The sequence below is a fragment of the Stenella coeruleoalba genome (genome assembly GCF_951394435.1).
Source record: "Stenella coeruleoalba genome assembly, chromosome: 6".
Lineage (NCBI taxonomy): Eukaryota > Metazoa > Chordata > Mammalia > Artiodactyla > Delphinidae > Stenella > Stenella coeruleoalba.
In genome coordinates, this window is record NC_137151.1 from 62981744 (window position 1) to 63001569 (window position 19826).

General features: G+C 38.1%; 1 protein-coding gene and 1 pseudogene across 2 annotated transcripts in view; one reads left to right on the plus strand and one right to left on the minus strand.

Annotated features, from left to right (window-relative positions):
* Positions 1 to 450: 450 nt before the first annotated feature.
* Positions 451 to 5326, minus strand: LOC307187807 (DNA primase small subunit-like; annotated as a pseudogene). Its single transcript has 4 exons — positions 5257 to 5326; positions 1870 to 2064; positions 1085 to 1321; positions 451 to 1034 (listed from the first exon to the last, which is right to left on the minus strand). The product of its transcript is annotated as a DNA primase small subunit-like (transcript).
* The window catches only part of XIRP2 (xin actin binding repeat containing 2), a 604615-nt gene continuing 586790 nt past the window's right edge, over positions 2002 to 19826 (plus strand). Inside the window, exon 1 of the mRNA XM_079924291.1 lies at positions 2002 to 2074. The gene's annotated coding sequence lies outside the window, so the exon portion shown is untranslated. The remainder of the gene's footprint in view (positions 2075 to 19826) is intronic.

Below are 19826 nucleotides of genomic sequence, written 5' to 3' on the forward strand. Positions count from 1 at the left end.
GTCCACATACAATTAACTTAAGTGTCTAAGACTTATGGACAAAGCCCTCATTCACTTAGAACATCCATTCCAGAAATATGGAGGGTGTATCCAGTGAACTGAGATTAAAGTTTTAGACATATTACTGCTCACTTACCTCTGTATACGGCAACCAGGAGAACTGTGTATTCATATCAGAAATCTTAGAATTATCTTTGTACAATATTAAATTTTACACATTTATCTGCAATCCACTTATTCTTCCCATTATGGCTCCTTCCAGGAAACTTGACACTCTCCTTTGGTGGTCTCAGGAATCTTTTCAACATAATTATTTCTTTAAAAAAAAAGATTGCTTTGAGCATAAAATGCATATGTGGCTCTGCCATATTTATTAAATGGATCTTGAAGTATTTGATTCTTGGTTGAAGGTAGAAGATATCCACACTACTTTGAAGGGAGTTGTTATCTTCACAAGTGTTTTTGTAAATCACTCTTCTCAATAACTTCTCCTTTTGTTGATTTACTTAAACTTTCAAGAAACTGTTCAGAAATTTTACGTAAGGAGCTAGGCTGGTCTTCTTATAATCTCTGATTCTATGCTTAATATCAGATTCAGCTTCCTTCTCTTTTTCCTATTCACTAGTGGAAATAGTATCCAATTCACGGCACATGGCGCTTATGGTTGGTACAGTAAATGGATCAAACTGATCTACTTTCTGTAAATCAATAAGCACAGTGCAATCTGTTTTAGGTTGACCACTAAAAGGCCTCTTCAGTCAATGGTTGATTCCTTTGCTAACACTGATATCCAGCTGTGGAAAACAGTACTGGAGCGCGATCTCTCACTATAGCCAGGGTCCACATTTGTCATTTTCGATGTTATTCTGACACCTGCTGGCTACCTTCTTCAAATGCTCCCAACCCTGAAGCGAACGGTGATGATTTTGGAAGCTTTGTTGATGTTCATCATGAATTGTTTCAGAAACAAGGCCTACAATCTTATTCCAGCTTTATTTTCAAGTATATCTTGATCAAGTATATCTTCATTATTACTTCATTATTGAAGTATTATTGAAATATTACTTCATTATTACTTCATTACTTGATCAAGTATATCTTCATTATGTTTATAGATTTTCTGACAAAAGGGTTAATCTTTTCACTTAGGTGAACTTTCCTTGTAACGTCTTGGCCACCCTTAACAAGGCTCAAATACTCAACTACCCCAGAAAGTACTTCCGAGGGCAATTTTAGGATTCATCCCAGACCCAGCAATGAACACCTCTCCTTCCAGAATATACCCAGAGACGATGCTTAAATCCCAAATCCTCGGGCTTCCCTGGTGGCGCAGTGGTTGAGAGCCCGCCTGCCGATGCAGGGGACACGGGTTTGTGCCCTGGTCCGGGAAGATCCCACATGCCGCGGAGCGGCTGGGCCCGTGAGCCATGGCTGCTGAGCCTGCGCTTCCGGAGCCTGTGCTCCGCAACGCGAGAGGCCACAACAGTGAGAGGTCCGCGTACCGCAAAAAAAAAAAAAAAAAAATCCCAAATCCTCCTTCAGGGCTCTGTCGATGGTGCATATGACCGATGTCATGAGAGCCCAGCACTTAGAACATTTGTCTACATCCTCTTTTCCAGATCACTCTGGTTGTTGAAGGATTGGTAGTGAACATAAATATCCTTCCAACGTAAATGAATATTCACGGTGCCGAAAGTAATTCTTTATCACTCCACCAAAGTTGAGCCAGCGACAGTACTGGGCCTATGGAAAGAGCCTCCGGTAATAAAGCTTAAGCAGCTTGGGCAGCTGGGCTGCGTCCAACGCCTCCACAGAGTGCGGAACTCGTCCCTGGCCGGATTGCCCAGAGAATTGGCGGGAACCTCAAACTGCAGCCTCGGCCACTGCGCAGGCGCGTCGCGGCGTCAGCGGCCGTCTGCAGCCGACCCCGGGAGTTGTAGCTCGCGCCTGGGAGATGGCCTGGCGCCCGGAGGTTCTGCAGCATCTCTGCCCATCCGCTCTGACAGTGGGTCCAACGCTCAGATGGAGAGAAGGAGGCCGTGCCTATTCCAGAAAGAAGTTTTTCTGCGGAAAGGTGAGCCCTTAAGCATATTAAGAATCAGCAGCCCAGTGAAGAGATACGTGAGGCAGGGCGAAGTGTGTGGGAAGGGCCGGGATGTCCCAGGTACTCCCCAGGCACGCCACTCCTCCTGAATTTCCGCTCTGTTCACCAACCCGGAAGCTCCCAGTGTGATTTTTAGTACACTACGACTTGCTTGCTGCAAACCCCCTAAAACCCGTGTATGCCTGAGGACGCGGAGGTTGAAATAGAGGGGGAAGGGTAAGCTTATTTGCTCTCTCTGCTCAGGTGGACCTGCTGCCAGGAGTCTGAGCTCCACAGAGTATGAATTAACTTGAGATAGAGTTCAGAATTTGCTTATTAGTCTCCAAAACTTCAAGGCCAAAATAAGACATGGTTTCTGTCTGAGTAAAGCTTCAGTTGATTCTTTCAGACCTGGTTATCTAAATTTCAAAACAGTGAGAAAAAGAAACCACTCAATTGGTACTTAACTCTGGTTCATTGACTATCTAAAATAATGCAAAAAGTTAGCATTACTCACATTTTGGGGAGAGGAACTGGCTTAAGAGTATTTTTCCCTATCCTAAGACCATAAATATATGCTCCTATATTTTCTTTAAGAATAGTTCTTTATTAGTCTGTTTTGCATTTTTTTTTTAAGTCTAGTGAAAAAAAGAACTTGCTGGGGGAGAAGGCCATGGAAGGGCTTGGGTACCATGGAAGATAGAATATATTTAAGTATCTATTCTGTATTTCAGGAAGATAGAGATATTGTTAAATTTTTAAAAAATGAAAGGAGAGGCAGCAACCAGAAAAAAATTGAAGGATGTATGAATTTAAACCCATCAAAGGAAATCTGATCTGTCAAGTGCAGGGCAGGAAAGGAAAAATGGAAAAAATATAAATAAAAGATATACAGAGAAACTTGGACAAAATAAAGAAAGAAATACAAACAAAGAAGGAAATACAAAGAAACTTGGACAAAACTTGTATTAATGAGCACTGGGTGTCGTAACAAAATACCATAGACTGAGTGGCTTAAACAACACGCTTTTATTTCTCACATTTCTGGAGGTTGGGAAGTCCACTATGAGGATTCAGTTCCCTGGTAAGGGCTCTCTTCCTGGGTTGCAGAAGGCTACCTTCTCACTGTTCTCACATGGTGGAGAGAGAGGAAGCAAGCTCTCTGATGTCTCTTCTTATAAGGGCCTTAATCATAAGGGTCACACCTTCATGACCTCATTGAAATCTGTCTCCACCTCCAGCTGCCATCACATTTGTGGTTTGGACTTCAGCATGTGAATTTTGGAAAGACACGGTTCAGTCCATACTGTTCCACTCCTGGCTCCACAAAATTCATGCCATTCTCACATGCAAAATATATTCACACCATTCCAGTAGCCCCAAGCCTTAAATCTTTTGAGAATTCTAAATTCAAAGTCCAAAGTCTCATCTAAATAGAAAATCAGATATCAGTGTTAATCGAGGTTTGAGTTATCTGAGGCAAAAATTCCTCTCCAGCTGTAAAGTTGTGAAACCAGACAAGCTCTGTGCTTCCAAAATACAATTGTGGGACGAGCATAGTACAGACACCCCCATTCCAAAAGGGAGAAGTAGGAAAGAAGGAAGCGGTGATGAGTCACAAGCAGGTCAAAAACTAGCATGGTGAATTCCATCAGATTATAAGTCTCAGAATAATCCTCTTTTGTTTGATGCTTTGCCTTCTGGAACCATTGAGGCAACAGTTCTGCTCCTGCAGCTGTGCAGGGCAGGGGTCATGCCCTCAGAACTCTGTCAGGTGGAGGTCATTTCCCCAAGCCTCTTCCAGGTGAGAGAATCTAGCCTTGAAGGTTCTGGGTGACCCCAGCCCCACAGCTTCAGTCGGGAGCCATATGGCCTGTTGAAACCAAAGTGGTGGCCTTAATGATCTCTGAATTGTATGCAGGGCGATTCTTTCCTTTGTTTTAAATTGAGGTATAACTGATATACAAGATAATATTAGCTTCAGGTGTACAACATGATTTGATATTTGTATATATAGTGAAATGATCACCACAGTAAGTCTAGTTAAGATCCCTCAGCATCTGCAATTACAAAATTTTTTTTATTGTGATGAAAAATTTTAAGATCTACTCTCTTAGCAACTTTCAAGTATGCAATACAGTGTTAACTATAGTTACCATGCTGTACGTTACACCCTCATGACTTATTTTATTTAAAAATTTTATTTATTTATTTTTGGCTACATTGGGTCCTCGTTGCTGCACACGGGCTTTCTCTAGTTGCGGCGAGTGGGGGGCTACTCTTCGTTGCGGTGCACTGGCCCCTCACCACGGTGGCCCCTTCCGCTGTGGAGCATGGGCTCCAGGCACACGGGCCTCAGTAGCTGTGGTCCATGGGCCCAGTAGCTGTGGCTCAGGGGCTCCAGAGCACAGGCTCAGCAGCCCTGGCTCATGGGCCAGCAGCCATGGCTCATGGGCCCAGCCACTCTGCGGCACACGGGATCCTCCTGGACTAGGACCTGAACCTGCGCCGCCAGCATTGGCAGGTGGACTCTCAACCACTGCGCCACCAGGGAAGCCCATACTGGAAGTTTGTACGTTTTGACCCCATTCACCCATTCTGTCTACCATCACCCACCCCCACCCCCAGCCTCCGGCAACCACCAATCTGTTCTTCTCTGTATCTATAAGCTTGTTTTCTTTCACTGTCATTCTTTTCTTTTCTTGAAGAATAGTGCATGTTTGCAGCTGAAAATCTTTATTGTCCTGTCCTGTAGAATCTAAGAAGTCCAATAACCTTTCTTTATTTCATCCTGTCTTGATACCCTTCAATTCAAACTGGCAGTGTTTCTGCTTATATAATCTCATAATCTCTTTATCAAGTGATGGTCCAGCCATATCCTTGGTGTTATCTTCTGAATACACTTTCTCATTTTTTGAAATATGGACAGGCTGAGAATTTTCCAAATCTTTAAAGTTTGTTTCCTTTTTGCTTAACAATTCCTTCTTCAATTCATCTCTTCTTGAATTTTACTATAAGGAGGCAAGAGGAAACAAGCTGCCCCTTCAATGTTTTGCTTAGCAATGTCCTCAGCTAAATATCCAGTTTCATCACTTGCAAGTTTTACCTTCTACAAAACACTAGCACACAAACACATTCAGCCAAGTTCTTTGCTGCTTTATAACAAGGATTACCTTTCCTCTGGTTTCTAATAGCATGTTCCTCATTTCCATCTGAGACCTCAAAATGGCCTTTAACATCCATATTTTTGCCAGTATTCTGCTTATGATTATCTATGTATTTTCTTTTCTTTTCTTTTTTTTTTTTTTTGCGGTACGCGGGCCTCTCACTGCTGTGGCCTCTCCCGTTGCGGAGTACAGGCTCCGGATGCGCAGGCTCAGCGGCCATGGCTCACGGGCCCAGCTGCTCCGCGGCATGTGGGATCTTCCCAGACCGGGGCACGAACCCGCGTCCCCCGCATCGGCAGGCAGACTCTCAACCACTGCGCCACCAGGGAAGCCCTATCTATGTATTTTCTAACAAGATGGAAGTTTTGTCTCCAGCTCTCTTTTGTTTTTCTTTTCCTGAGCTCCTCAGAATCACTCTTAATGTCTGTATTTCTAGCGTATAGCTCAGAACTCATCAGGCAGGTCTTTACCCATTACCCAGTTGCAAAGCTGCTTCCACATTTATAGATATTTGTTGTAGCAGCACCTTACTTCTTGGTATCAAATTTATATTAGTCAGCTCAGGCTACTGTAACCATAGACTTAAACAGGAATTTATTTCTTACCATTCTGGACACTGGGAAGTCCAAGATCAAGGTGCTGGCCCATTCAGTTCTCCATTGAGGGCTCTCTTCTGGCTTGCAGATAACTGCCTTCTTGCTGGGGCCTCGTATGGCAGAGTGAGAGCAAACAAGCTCCCTGGTGTCTCTTCCTAGAAGAACACTAATTCCTCCGTGAAGCCTTCCACCTCATATATGGTATATATGATACATATAATATATGTATATAAGTGTATGACATATTTATATAGTTAAATATGTTATATTTAGTATATGTTTAAATCCAGCAATACTCACTAAATCAACTTAAAGTCAACAAAAGCTATAAAACAGGAGCTAACTTGGCAAGAATATGTAATTTTATTAAGAAAATAGTTGTATTAAATGTATTAAACAAATTTACATAAATAAAACTCAGGACTTGTTGGGACAAGATAAGCAGATTGGAGTGAACAGAGTTTAGAGCACATGGCTGTGTAGACAAATGGATGCAAAACTATACAGATATACTGGAGCCAAACTGTAAATATTATTACTTTAAATTTTAGCCTACTATTGTTGGGGCGTATGGAAGGCTTTTACAAAAGTTAAATGGCATGACCAGAATTGTATTTTAAAAATATAATTATGGCAATGGAATCAAAGCTGAATTGAAACAGAGAGCAAGAGGACACTAGAGAAAATGTAATCAGCCGGGAGGTTTCCTCAGCTAAAGAAAAGAAGGTCCTATACCAATGGTAAACTAATTTCCTTTCAGTCAGTTAAAGTTACTCCCGTGTTCAGGAATCTATCATGGCTCATTTTCCACTGGTGAAAGCCTCAAATCTACCTGGCATCAATGACACCCACATTTTTTTTTCTTTTTTTTGCAGTACGCGGGCCTCTCACCGTTGCGGCCTCTCCCGCTGCAGAGCACAGGATCCGGATGCGCAGGCCCAGTGGCCATGGCTCACGGACCCAGCCGCTCCGCGGCACGTGGGATCCTCCCGGACCGGGGCACGAACCCGTGACCCCTACATCGGCAGGCAGACTCCCAACCACTGCGCCACCAGGGAAGCCAGACACCCAGATTTTAACCTCACTCTTCGAATATAATCATTTCCTAAACTGTTTGTTTAAAAGTTCTCCTGAAACTTGTAGTAAAGTGACTTAAAGAAGACATGAGGCTTCCCTGGTGGCGCAGTGGTTAAGAGTCCGCCTGCCGATGCAGGGGACGCGGGTTCCTGCCGCGGAGCGGATGGGCCCGTGAGCCGTGGCCGCTGGGCCTGCGCGTCCGGAGAGGCCGCAGCAGTGAGAGGCCCGCGTACTGCAAAAAAAAAAAAAAAAAAAAGACGACATGAAATCTAGCATGGCTCCTGGCACTCTGCTTGTGTGACCTCAGATAAGTATTTTAATTCCTCAGTGGGACTTTTTTCCTTACCTGTAAGTTATATGAGGGCCTGGACCATGTCTATCTTGTCCATTATTATGTTTCAGCCCAGAGTGTAAAACATAATAAGTGCTTAATAAACACCCATTTATTAAGAGGTGTGATAATAATTTTTGCCTTATGTACTAGATAGGGGTCCTGTGAGGATCAACCCAAAGAATGCAGGGGATAAGCATTTTACAGTTTAGCCATGTTAAAAATCTTTGTTCGATTATGACTTGGTTATAAACAAACAAATAAATAAATATGTGTGTATGTGTGTGTGTGTGTTTGGTCTACTTACAGAAATAATGCATGTTTACTATAGGAAATTTTTAAGTTTAGTAAATCACACACAAAAATAACAACAGATATTATTATGCTATGCAGAGATAATCAGCAAGATGAGCTTACACTTAGGCTTTTTCTAATGAAATATACATCTTTAAAAAATACCATATGTCATAGGATATTTTATACTCTATTCTTCTCTCAGTAATTGTTGGAGGAAGTTATTGAGAGGACATGAATGCCTCTTGACCCACAAGCTCCTTACCATCTCCCCCCACCCCCTGCCTTGGAATAAATGTTCCATCTTCTGTTCTCATACTAGAAGCCAGTTCAAGGATGCAGCTTTGACAGAGTAATGTGTTATTGAGGCCATCTGGGCTGTATATGTGACTGAGCCTTGTTAAGGCCTCTACTTAAATTCTTAAGATTCTGGCAAGTGGGGGGCAGAAATCTACTTGCCTTGTGGTTGCCCAAGGCAAGCCTCATGTGTAAGCTCCCTTGCTTATTAAAACTGCTGCCACCCACAGAAAAAAAATAAAAGAAAAAGTAAAAGTTTGTTGTATTAAGCTTATTAAACAACTTTTAATGAATAAAAAGGTATATCATATTCATGGAATGACATAACATACTAAATGTGTCAAATATTACCAATTTTCTCCAAATTACTTTACAAATCCAATGTAATCTCAAAAATAATTAAGCTGGATCTGTGGTATAACTGAACAGATTCATTCAAAAATTTATGTTGGAGACTAAATAAACACCTAGAGATTGCTAGGTTCACTTTAAGAAGGTAAATGAGAATACTGACCAGATTTAAGACATTCTGCAAAGCTATAGTTATAAAACCAATAGTATCCTTATACCAGAAGAGACAAATATATAAGTCAAACAGAATAGAAACTTTAGAAATAGATACATGCATTTATGGAAACATGATATATTATGAAATGGCACCAAAATCAATCGTTAAAAGATATGAGGGAAAACAACTTCTCTAATTGGAGAAAAATAAAGCATGAGTACTCCTTATCTCTGATACAAAGGCAGATTTCAAATATGTTATAGATAAATGATGTGGAATTTGCACCATAAGTATCATAGACCACAAGGTTATTCTTCTACTGTTCTTCTATGTAGAAGAAAATTATTTCTTATATTTAGAAGAAAATTAGTAGAATAATTTGTGGACCATAGGTAGGAAAAGATTTTTGCAAGACCTTCAAAGCACAAACTATGAGATGAAAAAGCCAGTTGTTATGATGTTATCAACAGTAAGATTTTCTGTCAGTGAAAGATACCATTGATAAATGGTAAGCTATTGGCTAAATTTAAAAAGAACAAGGGGGACTTCCCTGGCGGTCCAGTGGTTAAGGCTCCACGCTTCCAATGCAAGGGATGTGGGTTTGATCCCTGGTCGGGGAACAAGATCCCATGTGCCACATGGAGTGGCCAAAAAAACAAAAAAAATGAAAAACAAACAGAAAACAACAACAACAAAAATAAAACTAACAAGGGATTGTTATCTGTTATATAGAAATAACTTTTGTTAATCAAGGAAAAGACTGAAAATCCATTGAAAAAAATGGACTAATGAAAGAGACAGACTACCATAGATCAGACTTCTGCACAACTAAACAGTACACAAGGAAACTCTCATACTTATAATCATATAAATACAAATTAAAGCAGTGACAAATCACTTTACTCATGTCAGAAAGATTATATTTCAAAAGGATGGAAATATAAAGTGTTGGTGAATGTGTATGGAGTGCTAACTTTCACTCACAGTGGAAAGTAATCTGGAAAGTAATTTTTTCTAAATTAAATATTAATAATATCCTATGATCACATGATCTATATGATATATATCATACAGAAATTCTAAGAAGCATCCATACATAGATAAAGACAAGGATATTGACTGTGGTATTGTTTGTGGTGATGGAGTTGGTGGCAACCTCAGTGTCCATCAGTAAGAGATATGATGGATGTTTAAATGCGGTGGATGTCTACTAAAATTCACTATGAAATACTAAGAATAAATGAGCATGTTCCAGCAACACAAAAGACCTCTAATCAGAGATTTGGATAAGAGAAGTAGAAAATAGAGATTTATACCATATAAGTAAATTGGAAATATCCACAAAACATACTACATATTTTATAACGTTATATTTAAGGGCATAGATCAATCACATTAGCTATGGGATGAGGGGAATAAGAATAGTGATCTTGAAAGAATGGAAAATACAAAATAAGAAAGATTACTGGCAGGATCGATGGTGGTAATGTACTTTTTAATTTAAAAGTATGATCAATTCTTTCAAACTGATCTCCATTAGAAAGACAAAAAAGGAGTGGGGGGGAGAAAGGAAGGAAAAAAAACCCTAATATTTGGTGTTTGCTACTTGGAGTTCTGACTGTTTTATTTAATAAAACATTTAAAAAAGGAACACATTGAACATTTTAAGTTATTGGGCCTGGTAGAAGAGAGTCTGCCCTGATATATTTCTAAATGTGAAGGTCTTTTTTCATTACTTATTCTTTCACTAATTTTTTTATTGTTACTATTGCTTATTACTGCACTACAACTGTTATGTCACTACAATGCATTGGTATGGTGATTAATTCTTGTTTATCCTGCTTGTTGTTCCTTGTGTACTTTCCAATTGAAGGTTCAGGTTTTCTAACTGTACTAGAATAGTCTCAGCCTTACATCTTTGGGTATTGTTTCTCCAGTACTTCCTCAGTGTCTTTCTTGTGCATTCCTATGATAGGTATATTAGAACCTGTCAATAAATCTATCATTTGACATCTATCTCTGAACTTCTTTTTTGTATTTTTACTCTCTATTTTACTGGCTCTTCTATGTCCTATGTGCATTCTTTACAATAATAAGGAAATACTCTAGTCCTTTTTTTGACTATGTCCTTTTCAACCTAAACAATCCCTAATTTTTAAAATTTCAGTCACTACATTTTTAATACCTGATATTTGGAACTAGTTGTTTTCATATTGTCCTGCTCCTGTGTTTCATGATTTCCTTTCTCGTATGCCTTTGAGAATCTGCAACATACCTATTTTAAGGTCATCTTAGAAATATTATTTTGTGCTATATCTGAAGTGACAGATCTCTTGAATTTTGATGTTTTAAAGCTGTTGCTATTAGCATTTTTTCCTCATTTGTTTTAGAATTTAGTTTGCAGGGCTGTCTATGATGGCATTTGCTTCCTCCCATCCCCTTTCTATGCAGTTTTCCTTGTCTGTAATTTTGCGTTTCTTAATTTGGCCATTATAGTCCTGTGTATGTGACCAGGTCTTATGTTATCGATTTAGCACTTTAATCTTCTGGGGATACTGGGAAACCTCAGATTGAGTCATTGCTTAGCAAGGAGCTGGGTTCCTCTTCTCAGTGGGACGATTTTTCAATTTCTTCCCCATGTCTTTAGGTATGCCTCTTTATATGTCATTTCCTTGGGAAGAGGTACCACTTTTCTTTGCCCTGCTTTGTAGGCTTGGGTTCAAATAGTGAACGTGGATTTGATGTCTACTTCTATGAGACATTTTTAATCTCCTCTTCTCCCCATCTACTCTGCTTGCTGCTGGAGGTGAAGCCCAGGAGATCTGCTTCAACTCTGCTTCCTGCTTTTCACATCTGATTCCACTTTTGGTTCCATAGATGTTTATCTTATTTTTGAAGATTGCTGCACTTAGAAAACCTTCTTTTTTCCAGATTTTCTCTGTAATTGAAATTTGTTTGATATACAGAGGTTGTCTCGAAGAGTGAACTGGTCTTTCAGTCTCCTTTTTCATTAAAAACAAAACAAAAAATAACTGCAAGAAAAGGGATTCTTTTAAAGTCATGTAAAAGAGATTATTTTCTCAAAGGCTCAAAGTGTATAATTATATTCTACTCTCTATTCTAAAAGCTTTCAGAAGTGATGTGTTAAAAATTACTTTCCTCAATTTGTGCAAATTATTTTAAATTTTCTAGTTGCTAGTCAAGACTTTTAAAGTTTTAAATGACATAATTGCAAATAATATTGTGTAGTAGACTTATTTTAGTAGCTTAGTCGAACTTATTTTCATATATTTATTTTGTAAAAATCAAATTTAGGGATTGAATGTACTTTATCTGAGTCATTAATTTGGGCCAGTCTCTTCATTGAAAGTGAAATTTCACACCAACCCTTGTTAAAAAATAAAATTTTGAAAGTGCATTAAAAATAATGAAGTACTTGTAATTTTGCATGAATATTTTGGTGACAGAGATAAACCTATTTTGATATTAGTAAGAAACATCTGGGCTTCCCTTGTGGCGCAGTGGTTGAGAGTCTGCCTGCCGATGCAGGGGACGCGGGTTCGTGCCCTGGTCTGGGAGCATCCCACATGCCACGGAGCGGCTGGGCCCGTGAGCCATGGCTGCTGAGCCTGCGCGTCCGGAGCCTGTGCTCCACAATGGGAGAGGCCGCAACAGTGAGAGGCCCACGTACCGCAAAAAAAAAAAAAAGAAACATCTACTCAAATGTGTAGTAGCCACTTGAGTGTGGATTTTTTCAATAATGCTGTAAAAATATTCATTTCTATGAATCATCTTTTTCAGATATTTATTTGTCATAAAGGTATTTATCCATTCATTTGTGCCTGATATGTTCAGAAAATACTAAGTACATATTTTTTCAACAAGTAAGTTGCTAACTTTATCTTCATAAAAGGTAATAATGTTGAAATTAAAGATATTAAAAATATGTCATTTTACTCCCTATGAGGCACAATCAAAATAGATTCCTGTATTAAATTATGGCATTTGAGTGATTTTAGTTCTCTTACTCTTGAGCGGTTAGCTAGTTTTGACTTCGTATGTCCTTTAATCCCAACTTCATTCACTTCATTAATTTAACAGGTTTAGAATTACAAATATTCTAAGCCATCTTCAGCAGTTTTTAGCTTAGTGTTTTAATATACCATTACACTGGAAGAACAGCCTAGTCAAAAACTGGGTACATATAAACAAAGTTGACCAACTTTACATAAATAAAATACGAAAAGAACATGGGTTCTGTAGTTGGAGACCTGAATTTGTATTCCGGCTTCACCACTTAGTGCCTCTATGACCTTAGGAAAGTTATTTAAGTCTAAGTTTCATCTTCTGTAAAATGCTGGAAATAGCACATAACTCGCAGGTTTGTTGGAGGATAAAATAAGGTAGTGTAAAACCATTGGCCCAACACATACCCCGTATCAGGGACTCTGTCAGTGATGATTCTCTGAGCTATGAGAATCCTAAATTATCTTTTTGATTCCTTGGAACCAAAACATCTAAACAAACTAATGTCTTTAAAACTTTATATATTATATATAGTTTTTAAAATCAATAACCATTTTTTGAGTACTCACTATGAGGCCTGTATAGTCCTAGTTGTTGGCAATGCAAACATGAGCTTGAATTCTGCTCTGGTGAGGAAGAACAATTATAATTATGCTAACTTTCCTAATTCCTAATGGCATTTAGTCAGGGGAACAAGAACCATAAAATAGACACTAAGAAAGCTATTACCCTTATTTCTTGCTCTCTGTCTCTCTTTCCGGGTTCATATTTCATTTCATCCCTGCTTCTCTTTGTGAGTCAGCTTCTTTCATCTTTCTTCTGGCACATCAGATTTCTTTGTTCAAGTTCTTCCTCATAGCTCAGTGATAGTCACATAAGAGTCTCTCAGAGCAGAGACTGCATCTTCTAATCTCTGCATAGTGACTCCACATTCCTTGGAGACACATTCCAACTGGACCAGTTTTGGTTGACTGTCCACCTAGTCCAGTTGGCTGTGGCAGGTGGCAAGGTCATGGAATAGGCTGCTTACTCAAAAGAAGCTGAGAAAATCCAGGATTTAAGGTTGTGGTCTGTACAGACTGGAATAGGTTCGTTTCTAGCTATTGGTAAATATTCTCAGAGAAAAGGAACTTTAAAAAAGAAAGCTAGTGTAGGCTGATTGAAATAAGATCACCATGTCATATCTGATTTCATCTAAATTTTTCCACATCAGAATATCTTATTACAATGCAGTGACCAAAGGAGAAATATTTATGAGAGTTGAAGAAACTGTTACGTGAAACCAAGCATTCCCTGGTGAGGACTTTTGGTATCTTGATAAAATGTTATAATTGTATGATAAAATGTTATAATTGTACAAAACCTTCTTAGACACCTTTATAAACCACATTTATTCGTGAACTCGTTTTCTTCAGTCAACTTGCTGATGTGACTAGGGACACAAACATTTGGCTTCATTCTACTCCATTGATACAAATTGTCCGCCAAACCCCATCCAAATAGAATCTATTGATCTGAATGATGAACAGGTGAAACTCTGTATGTATGTATGTTTAAATATATATGTTTACACAACAATATCTGAGAAAGGATTTATGGTAGCTCATTCAATATTGCATCAAAAAATATTACTTTACTTGAAAAGTATTTCAAACAGCATGCCCTACTAAAAATGGATAAAGGGCGCCTCTCTACATTATACACACAAAAAAATCGATAGTATTATCTGGAATTTAGATCTAGAGAAAAGGAAGTTGTGATATACAAGGACAAAGTGTAAGTCAGACAGAAGTAGAGACATAATTTGGATTCTTAACATAAATTCTTAACACCATTTCTGTAGTGAGGACAGTGAAATTTAAAACATGGCAACCAACTTAGAGAGGAGAGCTTATTTAAATTAAAAAAAAATTCTCAGTGTGTTGATAAGGAAAATTAATAATATATGATTTACATGGCTGAAAATCACTTTTTTTCTTGAACAAAATTACCTTTAGTAAAGTTCAGGTCAACCATTACTGAATGCCCACCATACATAAGATTCCATACAAGATTTTGAGGATCAAGAATTAATAAAAGTTATGATGCTCTCCTTTAGGGATTTTAAATGAGGGTATCAGATGAGGAAGACATGAATACACACAATTATTAATTCACTGTTACTTTCAAAATGATGGAAGCATGTATACAGTACAAAAATATGAAGAAAGGTATGTTGAAACTACCAGTGTATAAACCAGAGAGTGGTTCACTCATAGGTTCCAGATGTATGAAGACTGGAGGTTCACCATAAATCCTAACATCACCTTGATAAGATGAAAAGAATTGAAAACAGATTTCTCTTCTATAGAGGGTCAAAACTTTAAGCCAAATGATTGAGGTGTTAAATATTATTTCAACAATCAGTGAATAAGAGTCTTTTTTTTCTTTTTGTTTTATACAGTATAGGACCTTCCTATGTATCTGAAATTAAGCTTGGTAATTAATTACCTACTTTATACCTTGTACATGGAATGGGTTCCCTTTCAACATGCTCCTACTTGATACCCTATTTTTTGTGACAGATCTCAATGTTTCTGGCTTTCATGTCTCTATATTTCATTCCATAACCCCAATTTATTCTTGCCTATGACACTGTATGGTCTTCTTGTGACCTTCTACTCTAGAAGGCTGTCCTTCATTTGCCTACTCAGACTTGGCATCCATGATATTCCCTTTGTTTTGTCCTAATGACCTTAGTTCTGCTTAAAACTTTTCCAGTAGATTCATGTTATGTATCAACTGTGACATATAATTTCTCATGCCTTGATTACCTGACCAAGATTCTGTTCTTTTCTCCTTGCATCTTGCTATAAAAACTTTGGGATGGGCTTCCCTGGTGGCGCAGTGGTTGAGAGTCCACCTGCCGATGCAGGGGACACGGGTTCGTGCCCTGGTCCGGGAAAACCCCACATGCCATGGAGCGGCTGGGCCTGTGAGCCATGGCCGCTGAGCCTGCACGTCCGGAGCCTATGCTCCGCAACGGGAGAGGCCACAACAGTGAGAGGCCCGCGTACTGCAAAAAAAAAAAAACAAAAAAACCCTCAAAATAGAACTACCACATGACCCAGCAATCCCACTACTGGGCATATACCCTGAGAAAACCATAATTCAAAAAGAGTCATGTACCACAATGTTCATTGCAGCTCTATTTATAGTAGCCAGGACATGGAAGCAACGTAAGTGTCCATCAACAGATGAATGGATAAAGAAGATGTGGCACATATATACAATTGAATATTACTCAGCCATAAAAAGAAACGAAATTGAGTTTTTTTTAGTGAGGTGGATGGACCTAGAGACTGTCATACAGAGTGAAGTAAGTCAGAAAGAGAAAAACAAATACTGTATGCTAACACATATATATGGAATCTTAAGAAAAAAGAAAAAGGTTCTGAAGAACCTAGGGACAGGACAGGAATAAAGATGCAGATGTAGAGAATGAACTTGAGGACCCAGTGGGGGAAGGGTAAGCTGGGACCAAGTGAGAGAGTCACATGGGCATATATACACTACCAAATGTAAAATAGATAGCTAGTGGGAAGCAGTTGCATAGCACAGGGAGATCAGGTTGGTGCTTTGTGACCACCTAGAGGGGTTGGATAGGGAGGGTGGAAGGGAGACGCAATGGGGAGGGGATGGGGGAGATATGTATACGTATAGCTGCTTCACTTTGTTATAAGCAGAAACTAACACACCATTGTAAAGCAATTATACTCCAATAAAGATGTTAAAAAAAAAATCCTGATGCACCCCAATGTTCATTGCAGCACTATTTACAATAGCCAGGTCACGGACGCAACCTAAATGCCCATCGATAGATGAATGGATAAAGAAAATGTGGTACATATATATATAATGGAGTATTACTCAGCCGTAAAAAGGAATGAAATTGGGTCATTTCGAGAGACATGAATGGACCTAGAGAATGTCATACAGAGTGAACTAAGTCAGAATGAGAAAAACAAATATCGTGTATTAGTGCATATATGTGGAATGTAGAAAAACGGTACAGATGAACCAGTTTGCAAGGCAACAATCGAGGCACAGATGTAGAGAACAAACTTATAGACCCCAAGGGGGGAAACCTGGAGGGGGTGGTGGTGGTGGGATGAATAGGGAGATTGGCATTGACATATATACACTAATATGTATAAAATAGATAACTAATAAGAACCTGCTGTATAAAAAAATTAAAATAATAAAAAAGCATAAATAAAAATAAAATACAGGTAATAGACATTTAATCAACTTCCTAATGTGTAATCTGAGGAATATGTGACATAACCACATTAAAATGGACCTCATATAATTATGTGAGGTGGACATAAAATAACATGCTGATACATGACCAATCTAATGTGGTGTTGGTTGTTGGTATTTTCTCCAAATTGTTTGAAGTCTTTTAAGCCCAATATGGATCTTGAGGCTTGAAGATACTGAATGCACAGGTGAGGAAATAGGCAAAGGTTGCATGAAATAGCAACCATAAATTCAGTGCAATTTGTCTGAGCCTTAGTTCTGTAATCTGCTCTGCTTCTCTCTGAAATACCTGAACCACACACTCAGTTTTCCTCCTGCCATTTTGTGAATGAATTCTCTATAATCATCACAAGCTCTTTGACTCCATGAGGACTCATGGTACAAAATCAGAATGTCTTAAGATTTTTTCCTCTGTAAATTTCTGTAATAGATTCAGTGAGACTCCCCAGTCTCCTAAATCCTGTTGAGCGGTGTTAGACATAATACATCTTCACTACCCTCATTGTGCTAAAAGAATTCAGTCTGGTGCCATTACTTGATTAGTTTTATAATAACAAATGAATGAAATTTGGTTCCACATTGTACAAGAAAAACTCCCTAGTATTCTAGGTTCCATCTTTCATTCATTTGCAGAAACCATCAATCTTAATATCAATGCACTCAAATTTTACTATCTCAGAATGTGAACAAATTAGCAATCAGGAATAACATGTAATAAAATAAACATTATTTTCTAAATTGCTTCATCTTAAAAAGGACAGGTTTATTTGAATAAGTAAAATTATGAATTAAAAAGCTTTCTCTTATATAGAAGTGTCTTTTTATAATACCCTCGACCATGCTATATTCAGCCTTGAGGTACACTGAACTTAGAACACTTGTGGAAGTGGAACTTGATTAAACTAACAGCTTAAGAACTAACAGCTTAAGAATGATTTATAATTAGTGTATTAATTATTCATATGTAAATGTTTCCAGGCTACTTGGAGTATGTATACGATTTGTCACATAAGCAGGGTAATTTCTTCACAAGATAAATATGCTTAGCAAATTATTTTCTTATAAAGCAAAGGTAAAATTAAACTGAACTCTTACTAAAATATCAAAAATGTGAATTAGTCGGGCCCAAATTAATTTTTCCTGTATCCTTAAAACAGTATCTAATAGCTTTACAATCATGTGATAAATTAATACACATATATTTACATATAAATTACTCTAAGTTATTTTTAATATTTATATGGAAAGCCTGCTGAAAAATGTAGTGAATGTTAAAAGCAACAATAAAATGCATCCATTGTTTGAAAAAGTGTTTCTCCTAAGACTGCATCAGTGACTTCCATATTAAATATTCTTAGTTTATGCTTCCCAACAGTACTTTTTCTAATGCTCTAATGTCACAACCATAGTATGCTGACTGCAAATCAAACCACGTTTATTCTGCTTCTAGTTTCTAACACTAAAACATAAATTGTGTAGTCAGAATTGAGCTGCCAATTTTGCAGATGATGCATGAGGCAGACCAGCATGACTCCCTTAGTTTTCCTTCACCATTATGGCTTTAATTTTGAGAGCAAAAGCCAAGCATGTCTACATTCACACAAAAAGGATGTGAAAAAATAATCACCTTATAACATGAATAGTACAGTTGATGATGACTTAAACTGCATGCCTGCCAATGTTTTTGGCTAGAGCCTCTGTAACCATCTGGGAAGAATTGGAAGATTGTGGTGCAACACCTAGTATTGTGGGTTGAATCATGTCCCCCCAAAATATGTGTCAAAGTCCTACCCCTGGTACCTGTGAATGTGATCTTACTTGAAATTAGGATAACTGTAGCTGTAATCAAGTTAGGATAAGGTCACACTGAATTAGGGTGGGCCCTAATTCTATTTGACTGGTGTCCTTACAAGAAGAAAAGACACAGAAGACACTCAGGGAGACTGCCATGTGATGGTGGAAGCCGAGCTTAGAATGATACATCAATAAGTCAAGGAACACCAAGAATTGCTGGCAACACCAGAAGCAAAAGAAAGGCATGGAATGTCTTCCTTAGAGCCTCAGAGACAGTATGGTTCTGCTGACACCTTCTACTGTCCAGAACTGTGAGAATAAATTTCTGGTTTTTTAAACCACCCGGTTAATGGTAATTTGTTACAGCAGCCCTGACACTAATAAACCTGAAAGTCTATGAGAGGTACTCCTTTCCATTGGGCAAAAGGAGGTCTTTATTTAAATAAGTGTTTTTTTGAAAAGACAATGAATAAACATATTAGCAACTGTTAACATATCTTCTGAAAAACATGTTCTCTGAAGCCAAAATCAGATACATTTTTGACGAGGATAGGGAAAGTTATAAAGTATGGGCATCTATCCAGAAAGGAGTCATACCTCTGGGGCCTGACCATTGTATTTTCAGTTTATTCCCCAGGTAGAGTGAGAGCCTATTAACTGGAAAGAGAAAACATATTATGGATTGGCGATCAGTGTGTTGGAAGTACCCATACGATTCCATACTGTTTCAAGAACAAAGGTAAAAACATCAGACTTTCCTATGATATTCACATTAAGACCAAGGATAAGAGGAAATTGGATAAAGATAAATTCATTACACAGAATAGAAAGAGGTATTTAAGCATTATAATGTTCAATATTTGCTGGTGTTAGAACAAAATGTAGGCTTAAGAATATTAATAGAAGTAATTAGTGTCCAATAAATTGAACTAAATTATTAACATGTAATGTAGTGATAATATCAATATAAATGATATGGTGACAAGGAAAATATATACTAAGAATGGGCCATTTGAAAACTGTAATCATCTGGAATAATTTCTTTCATTTTATCTAATCCTTGCATAAGGTTTCATTGAGATCTTATGGCAGCTATAGTCATTTAAGCAAAATCCCTGAAGTTAGATTACTACAGGAAAAATGTACTCTAGAAATGAAATTCTACAGCTTGAATATAACAGAACTCATAACTATTATTTTAACCTGTCTTGTGAAGCAATTTTTTAGCACAATTCATTTTGTTTTGCCATTATCCAAATGATGAAAAAGACCATGTGTGAATCTAGACAAACTACTCAGGATTCCCTAAATACAAGCCTAATTGGCTTTGGAACCAACATTTTTGATGGTT